Source organism: Vespa crabro, chromosome 25 (assembly GCF_910589235.1).
Source record: "Vespa crabro chromosome 25, iyVesCrab1.2, whole genome shotgun sequence".
In the NCBI taxonomy this organism is placed as follows: Eukaryota; Metazoa; Arthropoda; class Insecta; order Hymenoptera; family Vespidae; genus Vespa; species Vespa crabro.
The window spans coordinates 557,617-582,469 of record NC_060979.1 but is presented as its reverse complement, the minus strand read 5'-3'; positions in this window follow the sequence as shown (position 1 = coordinate 582,469).

The window sequence follows — 24,853 nt, the reverse complement described above, 5'->3', positions numbered from 1 at the left end:
AATATTTTAAAGTCCGGACGTCGCAGTGGTTCCAGAGTAACTCACACAACTTACCCTCAATTCGTCGAAATAATTTCAAGGCCGATGGCAGCATTCGTTCGAGAGGTAATCAAATAATTTTTCATGACAAATCGGATTATTTTCAAGTTCAGCAGCCGCATTAGTATAGAAACACTCGCATAGTATTTCCTCGACCACTGAGAATATTCCCAATTCCGAAAGTCGCTTTTATTCATAAGTCACTTGAATAACGTTTCCTCGTGTATGCAGAATGATTCCAAGTACGACATTCGATTTGGTCATGTTGCACTCGCATGAAGTTCCTTAGACTTGTCGGAATGTATTCTAGTTCTTCAGCCGCAGATGATCGAGAAACACTATCATAACTTTCCCCCACTTGTGGGAGTAGTTCCAAGTCCGACCGTTGCATTAGTTTTAAAATCGCTCGCATAATTTTGCCTCGACAAGCTGTAATATTTCCAAGTCCGACTTATGCATTAGTTCGAGAAGTACCCTCAAAACTTTTCCTCGACTAGACGGAATATATCCAAGGCCGACAGCCCCATTTGTTCGCGAGGCACCAGAATATCTTCCCCTCGACTTGTCGTAAATTTCTTATGTCCGACATCTGCATTGGTTTGAGAGGTACTCGCATAAAATTCACTCAACCAATCAGTATATTTCCATTCCGAAGGTTGCATTGTTTCCAAAATAACTCGCATAACTTTCTCTTCGCGAGTCGGAGAATTTCGAAGTACGAAATTGTCTTCGGTTCGAGTGACACACGCATAATATTCTCTTCACTAGTCGGAATATTTCCATGTCCAACGGCCGCATTTTTCGAGAGAACTCGCATAACATTCGCCTAGTATTCCGAATATTTTAATGCACGACAGTCGCGTTGGTGTACTAGTCACTCGCATAACTTTCCCTTGATTTGTCAGAATGGTTCCAAGTCCGCCAGTCGCTTTAGTTCGAGTGGCAGTCGCATAACTTTTCCTTGACTTGTCGGAATATACCCAGGCCGATAGCTACATATGATCACAAGTTACTCGTATAAGTATGCATCGACTAGTCGGGATTTTTCCAAGTCCAACAGCCCCAATGGTTCACAAGACACTAGCATAACTCTCCATCGACTAGTCGAAATATTTCCAAGTCCGACATTCGCTTTGGTTCGAGTGGCACTAGCATAATGTTCCCTCGTTTAGTCGGAATATTTCTTAGACCGACAGCCGCATTTGTTCGAGAGGCTCTCGCATGACTTCCCCCAACTTGTGGGAAAATTTCCAAGGACGAAAGTCGCATCAGTTCTAGAATTTTTCGCATAACATTCACTCGACTAGTCGTAATATTTCGTAATCCAACTGCTACATTGGTTCGAGAGGCACTTGCATAACTTTCCCCGGCTAGTCGGATTATTTACTAGTCCAACCGTCGCATTGTTTCTAGGATCACTCACAAAAATATCTCGACTAGTCGGAATATTTCCAAGCCCGAGAGTCGAATAGGTTTTCAAAACACTCGCACAACTATCCCTCGATAAATTGCAATTTTTCCAAGCCGATAATCGGATTGGTTTACAAGACACTCGGATAACTATCTCCGACTAGACGGAATATTTTAAAGAGGAACAGTCGCATTGGTTCTTGTGACACTTGTACAAATATTTCTCATGTATTTGGAATATTTCCAAGATCAATACTCGCTTTGATTCATAAGGCACTCTCATAATATTCCCTCGACAAGGTATAATATTTCCAATTCCAACATTCGAAATTGGTTCACAAGTTACTCGCACAACTTTCCCTCGACTAGATGGAATATTTCTTGGACCGACTACCGCAATGGTTGGAGAGGAACTCCCATAACTTTCCTTCGACTAGTCGGTATACTGATAATTACGCCTATTGCATTGTTTTTATGTGCACTGTTACATCCCGCGACAAGCGACGTATGTAAATAAAGAAAAAAAAATGGAATAACATATGTAAACTATAGTATAAATGAAAGATTAATATATTAGCTAGCTTAAGTAAAGGGGATCAACCTTCAAAATTTATATCGCTCATTCGAAGGCTAAATATTCAAAATATCGATAATTTTACCACTAGCAATATTAACTAAGATACCTTAATATAAACTTAAGATAAACTCCTGTTACTACTAGCACCTACTTATTAATAATACATAAAACACATAAATGAATAATATTAATAATTAGCTAACAAATTGGAACCTATGTTAACAAAATACACACATATACATACACCCTGTAATAAAATAAACAATTACCCTAATCAATTAATGTTCAACAACCTTGGGAAATACTGCGAGAAATATCCTTAAATAAATGTAATAAATAATTGCGAGACATACTTATTGATTATGGCGAGACGGCATCCGGTGATATGGATTTTAATATTCTGAGTTCCAAGTATTAAAAACAACGATATCGACATCATTTTCGGAACCATACCTGCTAATAACAACATTTCAGGGGCTAAGAGCTCCGAGAATTACATCCAGTGATAAGCCCCAAGTGAACGCAATACTTGGAAGAGGTAATAAAGGAACGCTTGCATTGTTCTGCCCCACCACCACCGCACTCATACGGCAAGCGCGGCCGGCGCGCCCCACCACCACGGCACTCAGGCGGCAAGCGCGAGCGGCGCACATGCGCAGTGACGTCAACCGGACTCGCCCTAGGAGGAGCAAAGAGCGTCGTCAGTCAGTCATCGTTCGCAGCCTTACTCAACAAGTCGCTAGCTCCTAGACTTGAGCCTTAAGTAGTCATTATCCAACTTAGAATTTTACACTACAGTTTATCTTTGTCAATTAAATAAGTTAGAATCCTTCAATTAAAATTAAAATCAAATTCCTTTTAACAATTGAATAACCGCGTTAGCGTGCGGAACATCATCCAAAGGTATAATTATTCAGTGTACTTTAGTGAAACATTTAATACATCATTAAAATTGTTATTGTCAACCAGTGCGTGATTTCTTTATATCCATACATGCATCCATCCTTATTGCTCGGTGAGGACGAACCGCACGAGTATCCTCCTATAAAATGTCGTTTCGGTGAGGGCGCTCCGCACGGACGACACTTTTCTCTTTCTCTCCTACCTCCAATCAAACACCTCTTCCAAATCCTTGCCTTCCAAATGCCGAAGGTACGCCGCGGTGGTAGAAAATGTCAACTACGTCGTCTGTTAAAGGAACTTTTCCACGAAGCCGAATTTTATAACGATGCAATGGGTGTGGAATTAATTGAAGAAGAGAAAGAAAATTTTCCCACTGCCCAGGCAGGTAAGGGCCGAAAAGGGCACAAATCACCCGCAAGGATCGGAATAGCTTACTTTGGAGTTAGCTCTATTAAGGTACATATCTTGCGATACGTAACATGCACTTTAAAAACTTTTCCACTACTAGACATAATATTTCTAGGTCCAGCTGTCGCATTAGCTCGAGATGCACTCTCATAACTTTCTCTCGACGAAAATGAATATTGCTAAGTACGACGGTCACATTGGTTCCAGAGGCACGCGTATATCGTTCTCTTGACTAGTCGGAATAATTCCAAATATGACAGTCGCATTGTTTCGAGAAGCACTCTCATAACGTTCCCACGAGAAGTCGGAATATTTCTAAGTCCGATAGTTGAATTAGTTCGAGAGGTACTCGTAAAACATTCTTTCGAATAGTCGGAACGATCCCAATTAATACTGTAGTATTAGAACTAGGAGCACTCGCAACAGTTTCCCTTAACTAGTCGAAATGAGTCTGGTGTCACTCACATAATTTACACTCGACTAGTGGGAGTAATTACAAGTCTGATAGTCGCATTGTATCACAATTTACGCGCTTAACTTTCCTTCGAATAGTCTGAATATTTCCAAGTTCGACAATCGCATTGATATGAGTGTCACTCCCATATCTTTCCCTCGGCAAGTCGGAATGTTCCCAAATTCGAAAGCCGCATTCTTTAGAGAGTCACTCGCATAACTTTACCCCGTCTAGTTGGTATATTTCCAAGGCCCACATCCGCATTGGTTCCACTCGCATAAGTTTCCCTCCAGTATTATCAATATTACTAAGTCTGGTAGTCGCTGTTTCTCGGGTGGCACTGCGATAAGTTTCACCCGATTAGTCGGAATATTACCCTGTCCGCATCAATTCGATAGGCATTTGCACTACTTTCCCTAGAACAGTCGGCATATTTCCAAATACTATAGTCGTAATGATTCGAGTGACACTCGCATTACTTTCCTTCGACTAGCCGGAATGTTTCCAAGATCAGCAGTCGCATTAGTTTACAAACATCTCGCATAGCTCTCTTTTTAATAGTCGGAATATTTGCCAGTCCGTCAGTCGCATTGGTTCGTGAGGCACCCGTATAACTTTCCCTTGAATACTCGGAATATTTACAAGTCCGACAGCCGCTTTGTTTCAAAAGTAACTCGTGCAACTTTCCCTCGACTAGTCGGTATATTTCCGAGTCTGACATCCGCATTGGTACGAGAGGCACTCGCATATTCTTCCCTCGACTAGGCGGAATAGTGCATAGTTTGACAGTCGTATTGGTTCGTGAGGCACTCACATAACTTTCATTCGGCTAGTTGGAATGTTTCCAAAACTGGCAACGGTATTGGTTCAAGAGTCACTCGCATAATATTCCCTCTACTAATCGTAATATTTCCAAGAACGTCATTCGCATAGGCTCATATGTCACTCGCAATACTCTTCCTCGTGTTGTCGGATTTTTTCTAAATCCGACAGACGCAATGTTCGAGAGGCAATAGCAAAAATTTCCCTCGACTAGTCAGAATATTCCCAAGTCGGACTACCGAATTGGATCGAGAGAAATTCGTATATCATTCCCTGGGCTAGTCGGAGAATTTTCAAGTTTGGCAGCCGTTTTGCTTCGAGAGACACTCGCATAACATTCCCCCGAAGTGTTGGAATATTTCCATGTACGACATTCGCATTTGTTCCAGAGGTAATCGCATAACATTCCATCGACAAGTCGGGTTATTTCCAAGTCCGACAGACGCAAATTGTCGGGAGTAACTCGCATAATTTTTCCTCGACTAGTCGGAATATCTTCCTTCCGACAACAGCTTTGATGAGAGAGTCAGTCGCATAACTTTCCCTCGTCTATTCGGAATATTTCCAACACTGACAAGCGCAATGGTTTGGGAATCACACGCATACCATTCGCTCGAATTTTCGGAATATTTCCAAATCCGACTGTCGCATTGGATCAAGAGGCACTCGTATAACTTTCCCTTGAGTAGACGTGATATTTTCATGCCCGATAGTAGCATTGGGAGCAGAGTCACACCCACTACACTCACTCTACTAGTTGGTATTTTTTCTATTACAATAGCCGAATTGAATCGGGAAGCACGCAGATAACTTTCCCTCGACTAGACGGAATATTTTTAAGTAAAGAAGCCGTATTGGTGCTAGAGGCACTCGCGTAATTTTTCCTCGACCAGTCGAACTATTACAAAGTCCGACAGTCGTATTGGCTCACAAGTTAATCGCATAACTCTTCCTTGAAAGCAGGAAACTTTCCAAATCCGACAGCCGCTTTAGTTTAAGTGGCACTCTCATAACTTTCCCTCGACTAGTTGGAATATATCCAACTGCGACAGTCGTATTGGATCGAGACACACGTATAACTTTCCCTCGACTAGTCGTAATATTTTCAAGTCAGACAGTCTCATTGGTTGACAAGTTATATGCATAACATTCTCTCGACTAATCGGAATATGCCTAAGTAAGACAGTCGTATTAGTCGAGAGGCAATCGCATAACGTTCCCTCCATAATTTGGGATATTTCAAAGTAGAACAGTCGCTTAGTTTCTAGTAGAACTAGCATGAATTTCCGTCGACTAGTCGGAATATTACCAAATACGACAGCCGTATTTGTTCGAGAGTCACTCGCATAACCTTTTCTCGAGTAATCGAAAAATTATCAAACTCGACAGCCGCATAGTTTCGAGAGGCATTCATATAACTTTATCCAGTCTAAGTATTTGAAGCCCGAGAGCCGCATTGGTTCGAGAGGCATTTGCATAACTTTCCCTCGATGAGTCGGAATATTTCTAGGATCAACAGTAGAATTGTTTCGAGAGTCACTCTCCTATTTATCCCTCAACTAGACAGAATATTTCTAAATCCGACAGTCTCATTGGTTCACAAGTCATTCACTTATCCTTACTTCGACAAGATGGAATTTTTATAATTCCGGCAATCGCATTGGATCTATGTGCGTCCTCATAACTTTACTACAACTAGTTGGAATATTTGAAGGTCTTATAGTCGCATTGTGTTCGAATCGCACACTCATAACTTTTCCTCGACTAGACGGAAAGTTCCAAGTCCCACGGTCGCATTGGTACAATAGGTACTTACACCGCTAATTCGAAGAAAGACAGTCCCAGTGGTTCGTGGGGTATTCGCATAAATTTCTTTCAACTAGTCAGGTTCGTACCAAGTACGACAGTCACATTGTTTGGAGGGGATTTTCACAAAATCCGCACAATTTTCACTCGACTAATGTTAATATTTCTAGGTACAGTAGTCGCATTGGTTCTAGAAGCACACTCACAACTATCCCTCGACAAGTCGGAATATTTCCAAATCCGACAGTCGCATTGTGTGGGATGCAATCCCATAACTTTCCCTTAACTATTCGGAACAATTCTAAGTACGACAGTTCATTGGTTCGAGAAGCACAAGTATAACTTTCCCTCGATTAGTCGGAATGTTTCAATATGCGACAGTTGCATTAGTTTGAGATGCATTCGCCTATTCCCTCTCGACGAGTCAGAATATTTTTAAGTCTGATAGTCGTATTGGTCAGAGAGGCATTCGCGTTACGTTCTCCCGACTAGTCGGAATATTATCTTGTACGATAATCGCACTATGTCACAAGTCAGTCGCATAACTTTCCCTCGTTTGGTAGGAATTTTTCCAATTCTGTCTTTCGCATAAGTTCGAGAGGCACTCTAATAACTTTCCCTCGACTAGCTGAAACATATCTAAGTCTGACGGTCGCATTGTTTTTAGAGGAACTCGCATTGCTTTCTTTCAACAAGGGGGAAAATATCCAACTCTTTTATTTGCTTTGGTTCGTGTGGCACTTGCATAACTTTTCTTCGATTAGACTGAATGTTTTCAAGGCTGATAGTCGCATAGTTTCGAGTGTTTCTCGCATTGCTTTTTCTAGACTACTCGGAATAGTTACATGCACGACAGTCGCATTGGTTTGATAGGCACTCGCATAACATTCTCTCAACTAGTCAGAATACCTCCAAGTCCGACAGTCGCTTTCGAACGAGTTTCACTCTTATAAGTATCCCTGGAATTGTCGGAATATGTTCCAGTTCGGCAACCACATTGGTCCGAGTGGCACTCAAATATTATTTCCTCGACTACTGGGATTATTTCTATATCCTACAGCCGCTTTGGGTCACATTTCGGTCGCATAACTTTCCTTCGTCTAGTCGAAATATCTTGAAGTCCAAAAGTCGTATTGGTCCGAGAGGCACTCGCATAACTTTCCCTCGACTAGTCGGAATATTTACCTACAGTCGCATTAATTCACTATGTACCTTCATAACATTCCCTGAACTAGACGGAATACTTAAAGGACCGAAAGTCGCATTGTTTCTTGATATACTAACATGAATTTCCCTCGACTAGTCGGAATGTCTCTAAATCCGACAGTTTATAGTACAGGTGGGCACCCATAGCATGCCTGCACCTATGCTATCTCGTCTATTCAGGCATACGCTACGAAGCTATCTACTAGCAGCAACCAGCAGGACCAAATGACCTGACTCGAAAAAACACAAAATTTCTGCAGGCAGGGCAAGGTGAGCGGTTCACCCACGACCAACATCCTCGCAGTAACGCATCACCATAGTCATGCCGGCCGTGCCCATCAGAAACGACGGGGAGGCCTATTAACAGTGCCTTGAGCCGTGGCACTCGTTCCGTAGGATGGGATGGGAACGGAAGGATAGCAGGTTTATTAATGAGAGTTTAGAGGTGGAGGGAAAAAAAGGCAAAATATAAAGATGTGTACGATCATCTCCAACCCTATCCTGTTCGAGAGTGGGCTAATTAGAGAAGATTACAGGGACCCACACCCATCACCGGAACTCCGATAATCTCGGCTGAACAGGATTTATGAACAAACATTATGATGAGGGATTCTTTGCAACACTCCCCGAAGAGGAAGAATGCCTCGGCCGTGGAGACAAGATGTCTCGCTGCTTCCGGTCAAGTCCTTTCGGAGAACGGAGAACTACTTCCAGATCCTATTTCTGTCGTTCGAAAACTGGACAGTCAATGATGTCATGCGAAACCTTGTCCTTTTCGCCACACTCGCATGCACCTTCTGTGATGATGACCAGCAACGTCAACATGGCCTTGATGGCGTCGTGTCATGCAAGAAACTGACTTGTGAAATTACTAGGAGAGACGAAACGTGCACCCATCCTGTTCTTGATGTTCGGGAATAACGCGTTCGTTTTCCTACTTTCGGAGGAGTTCTCCTACCTATATTGCCAAACCCTAGAGAATTCCTCAGCGAGCTGTCTTGCTATCGCGCGTTCAATATTTGTGCTTTCCAATTTTAGCTTAACTGTCTCGGTGCATCTACGTCTCCTAATGTCATATATTTTCCTTCGTTTTAATAACTAGAGATTTATCGTGGAATCCGCTGCTATGATTCAGAGGGATCCCGTAGCAGTTGGGCGATACGCGGATGTGACCGAGATGACGGCCGATCGCTGGGTCGCACTTAACTTTTTGAGATCTCTTTCCGTGCAGAGATCAGACCGTTCTGCTGCCGCGTACGTGACCGTAGTTGTAAACACTTCTCGATAGATCGCTCGGAGGGCGCAATGTTAGAGTCTCCATTCCCTAGCTGCTAACCTACCTATCTTTGCGAACAATGAGACGACCTTATCTCGGCAGTTTGTCATAACCCCCAGCCTTTATTGAAGTGTACCCCGAGATATCTAACGGAATTTTTAATTATAATATTATTGTTCCCTATCTTTATGGTGGGAGGCCTGCTCGCTAGGTCGGTTTTTTTCGCTATTTTCTGCTTTTTATCCGGACGTCTTCCTCCCCTTCTGCTGAATGGTTTCCTTTTAACACAATCGCTTTTATGGACGATCGCTTCGGTCTTACGATCGGAGATTGTCAATTTCGCCGACGTGCACTATACTTTGATGCTGTTAATAACGCGATTCTTTTTCTCTTCGAGTTCTTTTCTTGAGTCGCCTTCTACGATGACTAATAGGTCGTCGGCGTATGCGTTCACGTTGACATCTCCAGAGAATTCCTCCGAGATCTTGAGGTGCTGGTCGATCATGAATTTTCTTCAGAAGGAGCCAAGGACCGATACTTGTGGTCTTCCTCTCGATGCCTGCTTTGAAGCCTCATGATCTCCCAGAGCGATTTTGACTTTATGATCCGCGAAGAAGCTTGTAATCATTTTAAGGGCGTTCCTCGAGCAATCCCGATCTTGGAGTGCCTTGAGATCTAGAGTCCACCAAACGATGACGAAGGTTCCCAAGATGTCGAATAACAACTCGACGACATATCTCCGTGAGGAGGCAGAAACGATTCGACGAATCTCCACGATTGTGTCCTCTGTCGAACGTCCATGGACAAACCCAAAGTGTCTGTCCGATATTTTTCCCGGCACGAGGGAGATTTTGGTGGGGCGCAGATTCAGTAGCCTTTCCATATTCTTCCCTATGAGGGAGAGTAGGCATATCAATCGGTAGGGCTCGGGGTCTTTCTTGTCTTTGTCGTCGACTTTAGGAGTGCTCTTAATGAACCATCTTTTCATATAGATGGGAAGATACCCCATTGATGGCATCCGTTGGAAATGTCTACAAATTGGGATGGGATAACGGCGAATACTCTTTTGAGCACACACCTCGACGAGGTCTTGTCTTGGGGCATTGCCGTTTTTGAGGGACACTATGACCCGCGCGACCTCTTCCTCCGTGAAGAGTGGAGCATCCACAGTTTCAAGGACGTTTCTAGAGAGGTTCCGACCCGCTCGCAGTTCTTCTGTGTCTTCGGATGCGCTGTAGTCCGGGACATGCTTATTGAGGAGGACTCTAGCAGTTTCTTGGATGTTCGTGGTCTTCCTTCTGTCTCGTTTAAGAGTACTAATTACTCTTTTTGCACGTATATTGTCCGCCAGTTGTCTGTAATCGTACCCCTACGGTTTCGCGTTGCTCTGTTCCATAACGAATTTCCTCCAACAAATTAATTTGGCACGTCGTACTTCTTTGCTCTATGCCCGCAGCGTAGAGAAATACTCGGTCATTAACCCGAGGCGTGCCTGATATTCATCTTCTCGCTGGAACGGGCGTCCCAACATAGCTACCGCTTTTATCTTGTTCGTTAGCGATGATGTCCACCATGAGTTGAACTTCCGGTGATCTTGTTTCCTTGGGATGGATTCAGAGCCGGCGGTTTGTAGGACATGAGTATGCATGCCGGCTCATGTCTCTACTTGTGCAGCAGATTCTAAATTGTTTCCATCCACCCTTGCCATGGGGAGAGAGAGTGAGTGAATAGGTCACAGTCGATTCTCCTTGTATTGAACCTCCTGTTCCCGTCGCCCAGAGAACTACCCCCCCCCGACCTTACTCAGTCTTTTGGGGAAGTATCGCGATGTCTATTGAATTGTGGTCATTGGACGTCCAGTCTCTTCTTACTTTCCATTGGACAATATGTCGGCTCATAGAGTGCGACAAGAGGGTTACGTCGATGTATGAAGCGTTTTCCGTGTTCCATAATGTGGGTGGGAACTTTACGTAGTTAATAAATTTTTACCTGGTTGCCCGGAAGAGGGCTTCTAACTTCAAGCCTCTTTCGTCTGTGTCCCTATAGCCCCAGAAAGGAGATAGCGCTTTGGCGTCAAGTTACTATTCCTCTCTCCCATCTATGTACACGAGTAACTGAATCCAAGTTCCTAATGGGGCTCCTTTTTTCTCGTAGAAGGAAGAGCCGATTACTTGCACTTATGCACCGACGCAATGCGGAGTGATGAGCTGCAGGATAAACAGCAATGTTTGGATTGGTCGCCATGACCGCAGACCACGAACTTTCATCGCGAATGGCAGCAATGCTCGTCCCGTCGCCCAATCCTATTACATCATATCCAGTCCCTTGCTTTTGGACATTCGGCTACTGAAGAAGTTGCATGTCCATGCGCTTGTGACTAATCAGTTCGCACACTTCGCCAATTACCGTTTTATAACGTCCCATAATTTTCTGTAAGCAAAGAATGTTTGTGAACGCACGATTTACGTGAGGGGGGTGGGACTTAACCTAACTCATTTGGTCACCGCGGGTGGATGTGCAGGGTTCTGCTAAAGTGACCCGCGGTCCCTCGAGATGAAGAACCGCGTCTAACTCATCGGCTGTTTTATGTTTATTGTCTGTTTCGAGAGTTGCCGATGGTGCGTAGCCCATTTCTTAAGTTGTTTTCGTTAGTTCCGGGGATATATGAGCACTGTCTTGCGTAGCGTCTTGCTCTATTATCGGAGGTAATGGGGCTTTTTCGTGCGTTCTTTGGTGCTGTTGTTGCGGGGGTTGTTGCTATTTGTATGGACTGGGGCGCATGTTTCGCTTCCAGGGAGTTTTGCGCGGAATGTGTACGGATATACAATCGAGTTCACGGTTGCTTGATTATCGATTCGCAACCTGGGATCTGTTTGACGAGTCTATTATTCGAACAGAATGGACTTATCGCGGCTGTTCTGGTGCTGTTTACCCCTAAACAAATTGTGGCCGATTTAGCGTCAGTGAAATTTGTTTGCACGGCCTTAGAAGATGGCCACAGCAAACTCATATCGCACCGTTTCAAAACTACTATATACTCTTGAAGACTGGCTACCACCTGATGCAGCCCGTGTTGTGCGATGGTAGGAACGCAGGTGAAGGGACGCAGCGGGGGGTCGATCGGTGTGCGGGCTTGAACGACTATCGCGCCCTAGCCCGTCGTGTTGCTGCGTTTCTACTTTCCCTTACACCGGGAGAGCATCCAATCGTAAGTATCGGGGTAGTGCTAGCTGCATTCAGCGACACTATGCGCGAGCTACTCCTCAGCACGCTAACTGCCCCTGGGAAATCCTCGAAAACCAGGCTTCCGAGCGGGAAGCTATTTCACTGCCGGAATACTTTTCCCCACTGACAACCATCATGGAATTTAAAGGGGCGGCTTCTTAATTAAATATAAGAAAAGAAGAAGCCGAAGGAAAACTTTTTAGATGAAAGACAACGTTTTAAAAAAAAAGATAATAGTAATAATAGTTAGGGAAGGAAAATAGTACCTCTCAGATATACTTCCATTAATAGTGAAGTGACGATGCGATGATCGGACAACCATTGAGGTACTTTAGTGAAATGCTTTAAATGGATGGGCTTAAAAGAGCGGGCAGAGATCATCTAGTCTGAGTGCTCTATTAAGACAATTCAAGTCAAGCACTTATGGGAGTAGAGAAGGAACATGTAATCAAGGTACTCTAACATGGGCTCTTTAAGGAAGAGGTCTTAGGAGGGAGAAGAATGATATAGGATGAATGATCTTTCATAAAAGTACTTTAAGTAAAGGGACTCAGAAGGAAAAGGGACAATATGTGATCAAGGTTCTAATAGTATGACTTTAAGTAAATAGGCATATTGAGAGAGGAAGGGACATATGATCAAATTTCTTAAGCAAAGTACATTGGGTAAGATGACTTGGAAGCGACAGAAGATATAATTAAGTACATTAGTGGAAGTAACTTGAATTAAAGTACTTAGAAGGGAAAGAATGATCTTGCAATCAAGTGCTTTGGCAAAAGTACTGTGATTAGAAGGACATAGGAACTAAACAAAGAGTCATGGTACTTTAGTGAACGTACTTTAGGTAAAAAAGCTTGGAAGAAAAGAGGAGGGACATATAATCCAAGTGTTTCTGTAAGAGTACTTTATGTGAGACGACTTGGAAAGAAAAGAGGGAACATATGAATAAGTACTTTGGTGGAAATACTTTACATGAAAGGATTTTGGGTAGGAAAGAGAGGTCAAACATTCAACATTCTTCAGTAACAGTACGTTGAGTGACACGATTTGGATGGAGAGGAATATAATCAATCATAGTGGATGTACTTTGGTAAAGTACTTTAAAGGAGTGTATTTGGAGAGGAAATAGCATACAACCTAGGTTCTTTAAAAGTGCTTTTGATAAGGGAAATTAGAAAAGGATGGAAGAAACACAACCAAAGTTCCTTAGTGAAAGTACTATAAGTTAAGGGACTTAGAATGAAAAGATAGAACGTCTAATACCTGTTATGGTGCTAATACCATAAGGGACTTAAAAAAGAGAAGAAGAACATATGATCCTCATATTTACTAAAGTTACTTCTGATTAGAGAGCGTTAAGAACATAACCAAGACAGTTGGATCAAGTACTTCAGTAAAAGTACATTAAGTAACAAGAATTAGAAGATTAGGAGAATCTCCTATTCGGACAGTCGCATTGGTACACACGTCATTCGCATATGTTTCCTCGTCTAGTTGGAATATTTTTAGGACCAACAATAGGATTGTTTCGAGTGTCACTCTCATAACTATCCCTCCACTAGTCGGAATATTTCTAATTCCGACAGTCTCATTGGTTCACAAGTGTACTCACTTAACCTTACTTCGACAAGAAGGAATATTGGTTATTCCGACTATCGCAATGGTTCCAGGCGCGCTCTCTTAAATTTACCACAACTAGTCGGAATTCTTCCAGGTCCAGCAGTCGCATTGGTTCGAGATGTACTCGCATAACTTTCCCTCTACTAAAGTGAATATTGTTAAGTCCGACAGTCGCATTGATTCAAAAGGCATTTGAATAATTTCCAATCAACAAATCAGAATATTTCCAAGTCCGTCAATCGCATTGCTACTAGGTGTACTCTCATAACTTTTCCACGACCATCCGGAATATTTCAAGATCCGACTATCGCATTGCTTCGAGTGGAACTCATACAACTTTGCTTCGTCCAGGCGTAATTTTCTAGGTCTGACAGAGGCATTGGTTAGAGAGCCACTCGCATTCCATTCCCTTTATTAGTCCATTTCCCTTTATAATTCCATGTCTGACAGCCGCAATGGTTTGAGAGGCACTCACATACCTCTCCCTTTATTAGTCGGAATATTTCTAAGTCCGACAGTCACATTGTTCCGCAAGTCACTCGCATGACTGTCTCTCGACTAGTCGGAATATTTCTATGATCGATATTCGCATTGGTTCGAGAGGCTCTCGCATATCTTTCCGTCGACTTGGCGGAGTATTCCCAAATGCGACAGTCGCATTGGTTGGTGATTTATTCGTATAACTATCCCTCGACTAGTCAGAATATTACCAACTCCGAAAGTTGTATTGGTTCGAGTGGCACTCTCATAACATTCTACCGATCAATCGGAATATTTCTAAGTGTTACAATCACGTTAGATCAAGATTGACTCTTATTGCATTCTCTCGACTAGACGGAATTTTTCTAGGTTCGACAGTCGCATCGGTTTGAAATTCACCCGTATAACATTCTCTCGACTAGTCAGAATATGTTTAATTGCGACAGTCGAATTGGAGGGTAGGGAATTCGCATAAAATTCCCTTGACAAAGCGGAATATTCCTAGGTACGAATGTCGCATTACTACGAGAGGCTCTGGCATAACTTTACCTCGGCTTGTCAGAATCTTTCTCAGTTTGAGAGTCGCATTGGTTCATTAGGTACTCGAACAACTTTCCCTAGACTAGGCCTAATATTTCCAAATCAGACAATATATTGTGAAGGTGGACACTGGAAGGATGCATGCACCTATGCTACCTTGCTCATTAGGGCATACGCTACGGTTCTACCTACAAACAACAGCCACCACTACAAAGAAACCGGATTCGGAAAAACCCAAAACTCCTGGCGGCGGGCAGGGTGAGCGGTTTAGCCACGTCCGACATCCTCGCGGCAACGAGTCACCACAGTAATGCCAACCGCGATCACGGGGAACCACGGGGAGACCCACGCACAGTACCACGACCCTAGGTACTCGTTCTGTAGGATGGGATGGGATTAGAAGGATGGTAGGATCTGGAGAGAGTTGGGTGAGAAAAAAAATAGGGAGACGAGCTCGAGCGTCTCCGACCCTATCCTGTTCGAGAATTGGTTTACCTGAGAAGATTACAGGCTCCTACTCCCATCACCAGGACTCCGACAATCCCAGTTGAACAGGACTTACGAACTAACAACCCATGATAAGGAGAATTTCTTTACAATACTCCGCGAAGTGGGAGAAAGATGTCGGCCGTTGAGACAAGATGTCACGCTGCTTCAGGCCAACTCCTTTCACAAAGAATTTCCACCAGAGCCACTCTTTGGGGTTGAAAGATCGGACAGTCGACGATGTGGTGCAAAACCGTGTTCTCTTCGCCACACTCGCAGATTTCTTCCTTTTAGTTTTGCCTTGAAGGCTCCATGACCTGTAAGAAACTGAGTAGCGCAATGATTAGGAGAGGCGAAGCGGGCACCCATCCTTTTTTTGATATCCGAGAAGTACGCATATGTAGTCCCTCCTTTTGTGGAGAGCTGCCCCCTGGATTGCCAATCACTGTAGATTTCCTCGTCTACCTGTCTTACTATTGCTCGTTTATTCTTTGCACCTTCCAGTCTTCGCATTAACGTCTCGCTATTCCTGTTATTCCTAACTTCGTATAATTTCCTATTCTTAAGTAGCTGATTATCGATCGAAGGCTCTGCCGCTACGACGCAAAGGGATCCCGTCGCGGTTTTACGGTACGCGGATTTTACCGAGATGAGGGCCGATCGTTGGGTCGCGCTTAGCTTCTTGAGATCCCCTTCGGTACAGAGGTCCGACCATCCCGCTGCTGCGTACGTGACCATGGGGATAAATACGCCTCGATATATCGACCGTAGAGCTCAATGACGGAGCCCCCATTCCCTAGCAGCTAATCTCCCTAACTTAGCGAACAATGACCTTAGCAAACTTTGTCGCTAAGGTACCGGCAATGCGTCGAGACCCCTAGCCCTTTGTCGAAATATACGCCGAGGTATCTAACTGAGTTCCTAAACTTAACGCTGTTACTCCCTATTCTAATGAATGGTGGCCTGCTAGCTTAGTCCGTCTTTTTCGATGTCTTGCACTTCCTATCTGGGCGCAGTCCTCCCCTTCTATCTATGGGTTTTCTCGTAACCCAGTCGCTCTTCAGGACGATTGCCTTCGTTTTTCGCTCGGAAATTGAGAGTTTCGCCGTCGAGCACCATTCGGTGATGCTTTTTACCGCACGATTTCCTTTCTCCTTTAGTTCCTTTCTAGAGTCGCCGTCTATAATGACGAGTACGTCTGCGTACACGATCGCGTTGACTTCCGGTGATTCCTCGAGTATTCGAAGGAGCTGATCGAACATGAGGTTCCAGCAAGAGGGGCCAAGGACCGATCCTAGTAGGCCACCTCTCGAAGCCTGAATAGACATCTCATGCTCTCCTAAAGCGACCTTAACCCTACCGTCCGCGAAGTAATTAGTCATCACATTGAAGACATTCCTCGGATAGTCTCGATCCCGGAGTACATTAAGAACCAAAGGCCAACAGACATTGTCGAAGGCTCCCGAGACGTTGAATAGCAATGCAATGACATATCTCCGTGTGGAGGCAGAAACGATTCGGCGCATACTATACTTCAACTATCGCGTCCTCAGTGGTGCATCCTGGGACAAAGACGTATTGTTTATTGGAAAGTTTACCCGGCGCGAGGGATGTTTCATTAAAGTGCATCTTGAGCAACCTTTCTAGGACATTTCCTACGACCGAGAGAAGACATAGGAGCCGGTAGGATTTCGGGTCTTCCGCGTCCTTGTCCACGCCTTTAAGGAGTGCTCTTAAGGAGTCCTCTTTCCAGATAGATGGGAAGATACCCCATTGGAGACCCGTTAAACAGCGGTCCCAGTTCTATGAAGTGGGACGGAATGGCGGCGAATGTTCTCTTGAGCACGCACACCTCGATAAGGTCGGGCCCCGGGGCCTTCCCATTTTTGAGGGATTTTATAACGCGCGCCATCTCTTCCATCGTGAAGAGAGGGGCATCCGCTGTTTCGGAGACGTCTCTGGAGGTATTCCGCACCGCGCGTTGCTCGTTCATGTCTTCAGACTAGCAGTCATCCGGGACATGCGTGTTGTGGAGTACTCTCGCCATATCGTGGACGTTCGTGGTCTTTCCGCCTACTCGTTTATGGGAGTTAATTACCCTTCCTACGCTAAGTTTACCCGCCTGCTGTTTGTAGATGTATAACCACGGTTCTGCGTTACCCTGCTCTGTGACGAATTTCCTCCAGCTCTCTAATTTGGCACGCCGTACAGCTTTGCTATAATCTCGTAACGACGAAAGATATTTCCGCATTATATCGAGACGTGCCTGATGAACTTTCTCTCTCTGAAACGCGCGCTTGAGGCGGGAGACCGTCTTCTTCTATTTCGTTAGTGCTGACGTCCACCACGGGTTGGACTTCCGATGAGCATTTTTTCGAGGCATATATTCGGAGCACGCGCTTTTTAGGACACTAGTGACCGCATTTGTTCGTGCCTCTACCTCTGAAGACGATCCTAAGCCGCTTCTTTCCAACCTAGCTGCAGAGAGGGAGAGAAGATGCTCGGCGAACAGGTCCCAGTCAGCTCTCCTGGTGTTGAACCTCTTGTTCCGCGCGCCCCGAGCGACCCCCCCCACGACACTACTCAGACTTCGGGGAATGTAACGCGATATCTATCGAGTTGTGATCGCTGGACGTCTATCCTGCTCTAATTATCCATTGGCCTACAAATCGGCTCATGGATTGTGACGAGAGGGTTACGTCGATATACGAGGAACCTCTGGTCGTCCAGAAAGTGGGTGGCTGTTTCGCGTAATTAATTACTCTCAACCCGAATGGCCGGATAAGGGCATCTAACTTCGAGCCTCTCTCATCTGTGCTCTGAGGGCCCCAGAGAGGTGATCGCACGTTGGCGACCAGCGAAATTATTACTCTCTCCCCACTTAGGGCACGAAGTACCGATTCCAAGTACCTTAGGTGCTTCTCTATTTTGTCACTGAACTGGAAACAGTGAAAGACAACGTAGACATAGAAGCCGGGTGCTTGCGCTTTCGCTCAAACGCAGTGCGGAATGCTGAGCTGCAAGATAAAAAGCAACGCGATGTTCTGGTTGGTCGCCACTACCGCTCACCAGGGTCTTTCGTCGCGTGTGGCAGCTGTTATTGTTCCGCTGCCTAGTTCTATGATTTCGTCTCCTGTCCCCTGCTTTAGGATGTACGACTCCTGCAGAAGCAGCACCACCCGGCAATTCCGGCTAATCAATTCCTGGACTTCACACGCTACCGTTCTAAAACGCCCCATGTTAAGCAGCAGAAGATGGATTTTCGGGAACGCGCAGTTAACGGGAGGGGAGGGTCATGGTCGAGATCATTCTGTCTCCGCAGATTAATGCGCAGGGTTCGGCGAAGGTAACTTGCAGTGCGTTTATTTCGATATCCACGCTTATCGCGCCAGTGGTAGCAGGGATTGCACTTGTATCGTCTTCTTCGAGGGTTTCCGATGGGACATCTTCTGTTTCTTTTGCCGCTTCCGATTCCAGGGGTGAAACCGTGCCGACTTTGTCGGCGTATAGCTCAGTAATCGGAGGTTGGGGTTTATTTCTACGCGTTGCGCGTTCCTTATTGCTGCGGAGGTTGTAGTTATCCCTAAGGGCTGAGGGCATATGTTTCGTCTTCGGAGGGGATTGCACAGATGGCGTACAAGCATATACGCGCGTTCGCGGTTGCGTGGTGATCGGTGCGCACTCTGAATTCTATTCGACCTGCATTTCGCTAGAAGGACATACCACGCTTATTTCGGTGCTCGCGACCGGTTCAACATCAACGGCGTTTGTTTGCGTGGCCTTGGAAGATGGCCTTAGCAATTACCTATCGCGCCCTTCTAAAACAACTATAGACTCTCAAAGACTGGCTACCACCTGTTGCAGACCGGGTTTGCGGGGCAAGGAACGCAGTGCGGGTCGCACGGTGAGTGGCCTTGACGACGTTCGCGGACTCGACCGGCGTGTTGCTGCGTTTCTACGCTGTACTACACCGGAAGTGCATCTCGTCAACTTTGGGGTCGTGTTAGCTGCATTCAGGAAGCTATGCGCGAACTTCTCACCATGCTGACCGCCCTTGGGAAAGTCTCCACCCGGAGATCCGTACGGGAGGCCAGTTTACCTCCGGAATTTTTTTCCCCACGGATATGCATCATGTATATTATTGCGTATTCTTAATTAAATTAAGGAAACAAGACGCCTAAAGAAAACTTTTAAGCTGAAAGAAAGTTGAAAGAAACTTACCATTAGTACTTCCATTGATGGTGGATTGATGGAGCGGCGACCGGACAACTTGATGTGATATTAGTAAATTGCTTGCGTGGGAGGGCTTGAGGGAGACGGGAGAGATCATCTTGTCTGGAGGTTCTATTAGGGCTCTTTGTATTAAGATCTTAGTGGATTAAGTAAGGCTTGTGGTCGAGGTAATTTAGTAGGGACACTCTAAGTGAGATGGCTTAGGGGGGGTGTGGGATGAGGTCATTGGTCTTCACTAAGGTACTCTAAGTGAGGCCATTTAAAAGAAGGGGAGAAGTGAGGAACATATCAGGAATTAAGTCTGAAGGTAATTGGGCTTATAGATAGAGTATGCATTTTATCAGGGTTCCTTGGTGGCGGTGCTTTCAGCTAATGAGCTTTGGAGGAGGGAGCCTAGTACTCTCTGCTAGTAGCACATTAGTCTAGATTGGAGAGGAGAAAACACGTTGTCAAGTATCTTTGGTGAGTATATTTTAAATACGAGTGTTAGAAATAGTGAAGGACGTATTAACCATAGTTTCCATTAAGGTATATATGTGGAAGGATTTGGAGAGGAGGAGAAAATACATGTGATAACGTACTTTGATAGAAACCTTAATGTTAAATCTCAGGAGGAAGAGAGAGGATATTTCGCACATTACCTAGTGGGTGCACCTTGACTAAGGCTTAAGGAGAGGGTAGGGTATGAACAATGCCCTCCATCAGAGAACTTAGGTTAGAGGGTGATGGAAAGAAGTTAGGATCTAAGCATCATATGGTCACGTGTTTTAGTGAAGATCCTTGTGTGACAAGACTTGAAAGAAAATGGATTAGAGAATGGGAATATCAGTGATTTATATCATTGTACTTCAGTAGGGACACTTATAGTACAGGTACTCTAGAGAGAGAGAGAAAGCATACTTGCAAGATACTTGGTGAGGTACGATAGGTGGGTGCTAATAGAAGAAAAGATAAGACAATGAATCAATGTTTTTCAATAGAGATACTCAGATACGAGACCATAGGAAAGAGATAAGCATTTGGTCAGTCCATGGTTAGACTACGTTGAAGAGAATGGTGCATAGGGAGTGTAGAGAACATATTCTAACATGCACTAGAAAGTGACTTTGGGTAAGAGGATCTAGAGAAAGGAAGTGTGGTAACACCTTCCCATGATCTGAGTGCTTTACCAAGGCACTCCATGTGAGAGAGTTTAAAGAGGCCAGAGGGAGTGTTTAAGGTAATTTAGTAGGTGCTCAATACAAGCAAAGGGGAAGGAAGAAAGGCTTAATATGGGTCTTTGTGGAGCTATTTTTGGCAACCTAACCTAAAAGTGGAATATCCACTAGGAGCATCTTAGTGAGAATTCATTAAATGAGTAGTGAAGCAAGGTGCTATGTGTGGAAGCATTGGAGAGAGGAGCATGACTTGAAAGGTGTATTTGATGTGCTTTAGTGAATGTGTTTTGGTGATTTCGTTATGTAAAAATATCATATAGGGTTGGAGGGAGCATTTAGCTGAGTTCTCTAGTTGGTGCACCATAGGTGAAAAGATTTTATAGAGGAAAGTTTCTTCGAGGTATTCTGACGGTACTAAGGAGTCGGAGGGAAAGGGGAACATAACTAAGGGAAATGTTATCCAAGTTTTGATCAAGTGGCTTTCGGTGACAGGTCTTGGTATAGGGGCAATAATGGGTAGGTATGATCAAGGTGGCTTTGTAAGCGTACTTTAGAGGTGGGAGCTTGGGTAAGGAAGGGGAACATAAATGACCTGGTCCAAGCTCCCTAATAATAGTGTTCCAATAGAACGCCTTGTTTGCTAATTATTTATCTATTTATTCATTATTCCTTATTTGGTATCCGGTCATGCAGAGCATCCCACCATCAGTTTGGAAGAGCACCATCATGGTTCCACTATCACGATTCCGTACTTATGGCAGCTTGCAGATTTCAATTTCGGATTACGGAAAATTTAATTACTTTTCCCGAGTGTGAAGGACTGTGAAGCCTTGTCTGGTTTAAGTATGTTTCTCACGCTTCTAGTTTTTAAGGTTAGGAGTGATCATGTGTGCGTATAATCGATTAGTGAGTAATGTGCACTCCTACCACTACAATTTTTCTTGTCCAGTCCCCCAGCATATAGCAGCGCGGCGTGAGTCTAGTTGCAAAGCCAGTTCCGTCTTGCAGTTGAGATCGCCAGGTGGCTCCACATTCGTTCATAGAGATTGAGTGACATATACTCCTGGAAAAACGAACATAACCTCGCGAAGTAAAGTAGCACATTTTTCACTAATTATGCACAAACTAAACGATCTCCACTGTTGATTTATATTTCTTTTAAGTCCCTGCACTTTGAATGACATTTTGGTTATAAACCTTCACCGGTAAGCGGTGTGGAACAGAGAATTTTGACAAAAACGCGGAACGCACCGAAACGCTTCCTTCCCATAACGCAGCCATGAAGCAACTATCCAAGTCCGACTATCGCATTGGATCGACCGGCTCTCGCATAAGTTTTCTCGACTAGTCGGGCTTTTTCCAAGTCCGACCGTCGCATTGGTATGTGAGGCATTCGCACTACATTCCTTCGACTACTCGAAATATTCCCATTTCGGCAGTCGCATTGGTTCACAATTAACTCGCATAACTTTTGCTCCTCTAATCGTAGTATTATCAAGACCGACACTAGATTTGTATCAGGAGGCACTCGCATAACTTTCATCTGACTAGGCGTACTATTTCCAAGTCCGAATGAGGCATTTGTTTTCGAGTGGTACTCGCATAATATTTCCTCGTCCAGTCGAATTATTACCAAGTCCGACAGTTGCATAGATTCACCAGTCAATCGCATAACTCTCACTCGAATAGCAGAAAACATTCCTAATCCGACAGACGTTTTAGTTTCAGTGGCACTCTCCTAAGTTTCACTCGGCTAATAATAATATTTCTCAGCATGATAACAGCATTTGAACTAGAGGCGCTCGCATGACTTTTCTACTACTACTCGGATTATATCCAATTCCGCCTGTTGCATCGGATCTCAAGTTACTCGCATATCTTTCCCTCGACTTGTCGGAATACATCTAATTGCGACAGTCTTATTCTCTCGAAAGGCACTCTCATAACTTTCAATCAACAAGCTGGAGTTTTTCAAGCGCGACTTCCGAATTTGTTCGATAGGCACTAGCACAACTTTCCCTTGACTAGTTGGCATATTTCCAAGTCAGACTGACGCATTGGTTCAAGAGTCACTCATTTAACTATCCCTCGACTAGTAGGAATATATCCAAGTGCGACAGTCGCAATGGATCGAGAGGCACACGCAATACTTTCCGTCGACTAATAGGAATATTTCCATGTACGCCAGTTTTATTTGTCCTAGAGGCACTCATATAACTTTTCCTCGAGTAGTCGGAATATTTTCCGGACCGACCGCCGCAATCGTTCGGGAGCAATTTGCATAACTCTTTCCCAACTGGTCGGAATATTTTTAAGAACAACAGTCGCATTGATTCACAAGTAACTCTTATAACTCACCATCGACTATTCGGTATATTTTCAAGTAAGACAGTCTTATTGGTTAACATTTTACCCGCATAATTTTCTCTCGACTAGTCGGAATACGTCTAAGTACGAGAGTCGTATTTGTTCTAATGGCACCTGCATAAGTTTCCCTCGATTAGTCCGAAGATTTCCAAGACCAACACCTGGATTGGTTCGAGAATCACTAGCCTAAATTTCCCTCGGCTAATTATGTTATTTTCAAGTCCGGCCGTCTGATTGGTTCCAGAATAAAGCTGATAACATTCCCACAACTAGTCGGAATATTTCCGTCTACGACAGCTGCATTGGTTCGAGAGACATTAGCATAACATTTGTTAGACAAGTCGGAGTTCTTTCAAGTCCGACAGAAGCATTTGTTCACAAGACACTCGCATAACTATCCAAGGAATAGTCGGGATATTTTCAAGTCCAACAGAAGCATTGGCTTGAGATGAACTCGCTTAACTATTCCTCGACTAGTAGTAATATTTCCAAGACCGACTGCTGCATTGGTCCGACAATTACTTGCATAAATTTCCCTCGGCTAATCATGATATTACAAGACCGACCGTCGCATGGTTCCATAATAATTTGCATAACTTTCCTTCGACTAGACGGAATATTTCCAAGACCGATAGATACATTGTTTCTAGAGACATTCGCATAACTTTTCCTTAACTAGATGCAATATTTCCATGTACGACAGGTGCATTGGTTCGAGGATCTTTCGCATATCTTTCCCTCGAATAATCGGGATATTTCAAAGTCCGAACATTGCATTGCTTCCAATGTAACTCGCATAGATTTTTCTCGACTAGTCGACATATTCCCATGCCCGACAGCCGCATTTTTCAGAAGTCACTCGCATACCTTTACCTTACGAAATATGTTCAAGGCCGGCAGTCATATGGACTCGAGAGGTATTCATATAAATTTCTCCCGAATAGTTGGAATATTTCCAAGTACAACACCCACATTTTTTCCAGAAGAAATCGCATAACTTTCCCTCGACTAATCTGATTATTTCTATGTCAGACAGCCGAATGGATTCAAGAGTCACTCGCGTAACTTTCCCTCTACTTATAGGAATACTTCCACATCCGAATTCGTATTGGTCCGAGAGGCACTCACATAACATTCCCCTGACCAGTTTGAATACTTCCACGTCCGCCTGCCGCATTGATTCGATAGCCACACGTAAAATTTCCATAGGGTAGTCGTTATGTTTCCAATTCCGACAGTCACATTGATTTACAATACACTCTCATAGCTCAACTAGTCGGAATAGTTACAAGACTGACAGTCCTTCTGTTTCGAATGGCAATAGCATAAATTTCCCTAGACTAGTCGGAACTTTTCCAATTCCAACAGCCGCAATGTTTCGAGAAGCTCTCGTATTACTATTCCTTCGACTAGGCAGAATAGTACCTAGTACGACAGTCGTCATGGTCCGAGAGGCACTCCCATAACTTCCCCTCAACTATCCGCAATATTTCCAAGTCCGACAGTCGCAATGGGTCGGGAGTTACACGCATAATTTTAACTCGACAAGTCGGAATATTTCCATGTCCGACAACCGCATTTGTTTGAAAGTATCTCGCATAACTTTTCCCGGACCAGATGGAATATTTCCATGTCCGGTAGCAGCATTGTTTCGAGAAACAGTCGCAGACATTACCCGCGGCTAGTCCGTATATTTCCAGGCCCGACAGCCACATTGGTTCACAAGTCACTCGCATAACGATACTTCGTCCAGTGGGAATATTACCAATAGGACCGTAAGTATCTTTGTTTTGAGTGGCACTCAAATAACTTTCACCCGACTAGTCGAAATATGACCAAGTTTG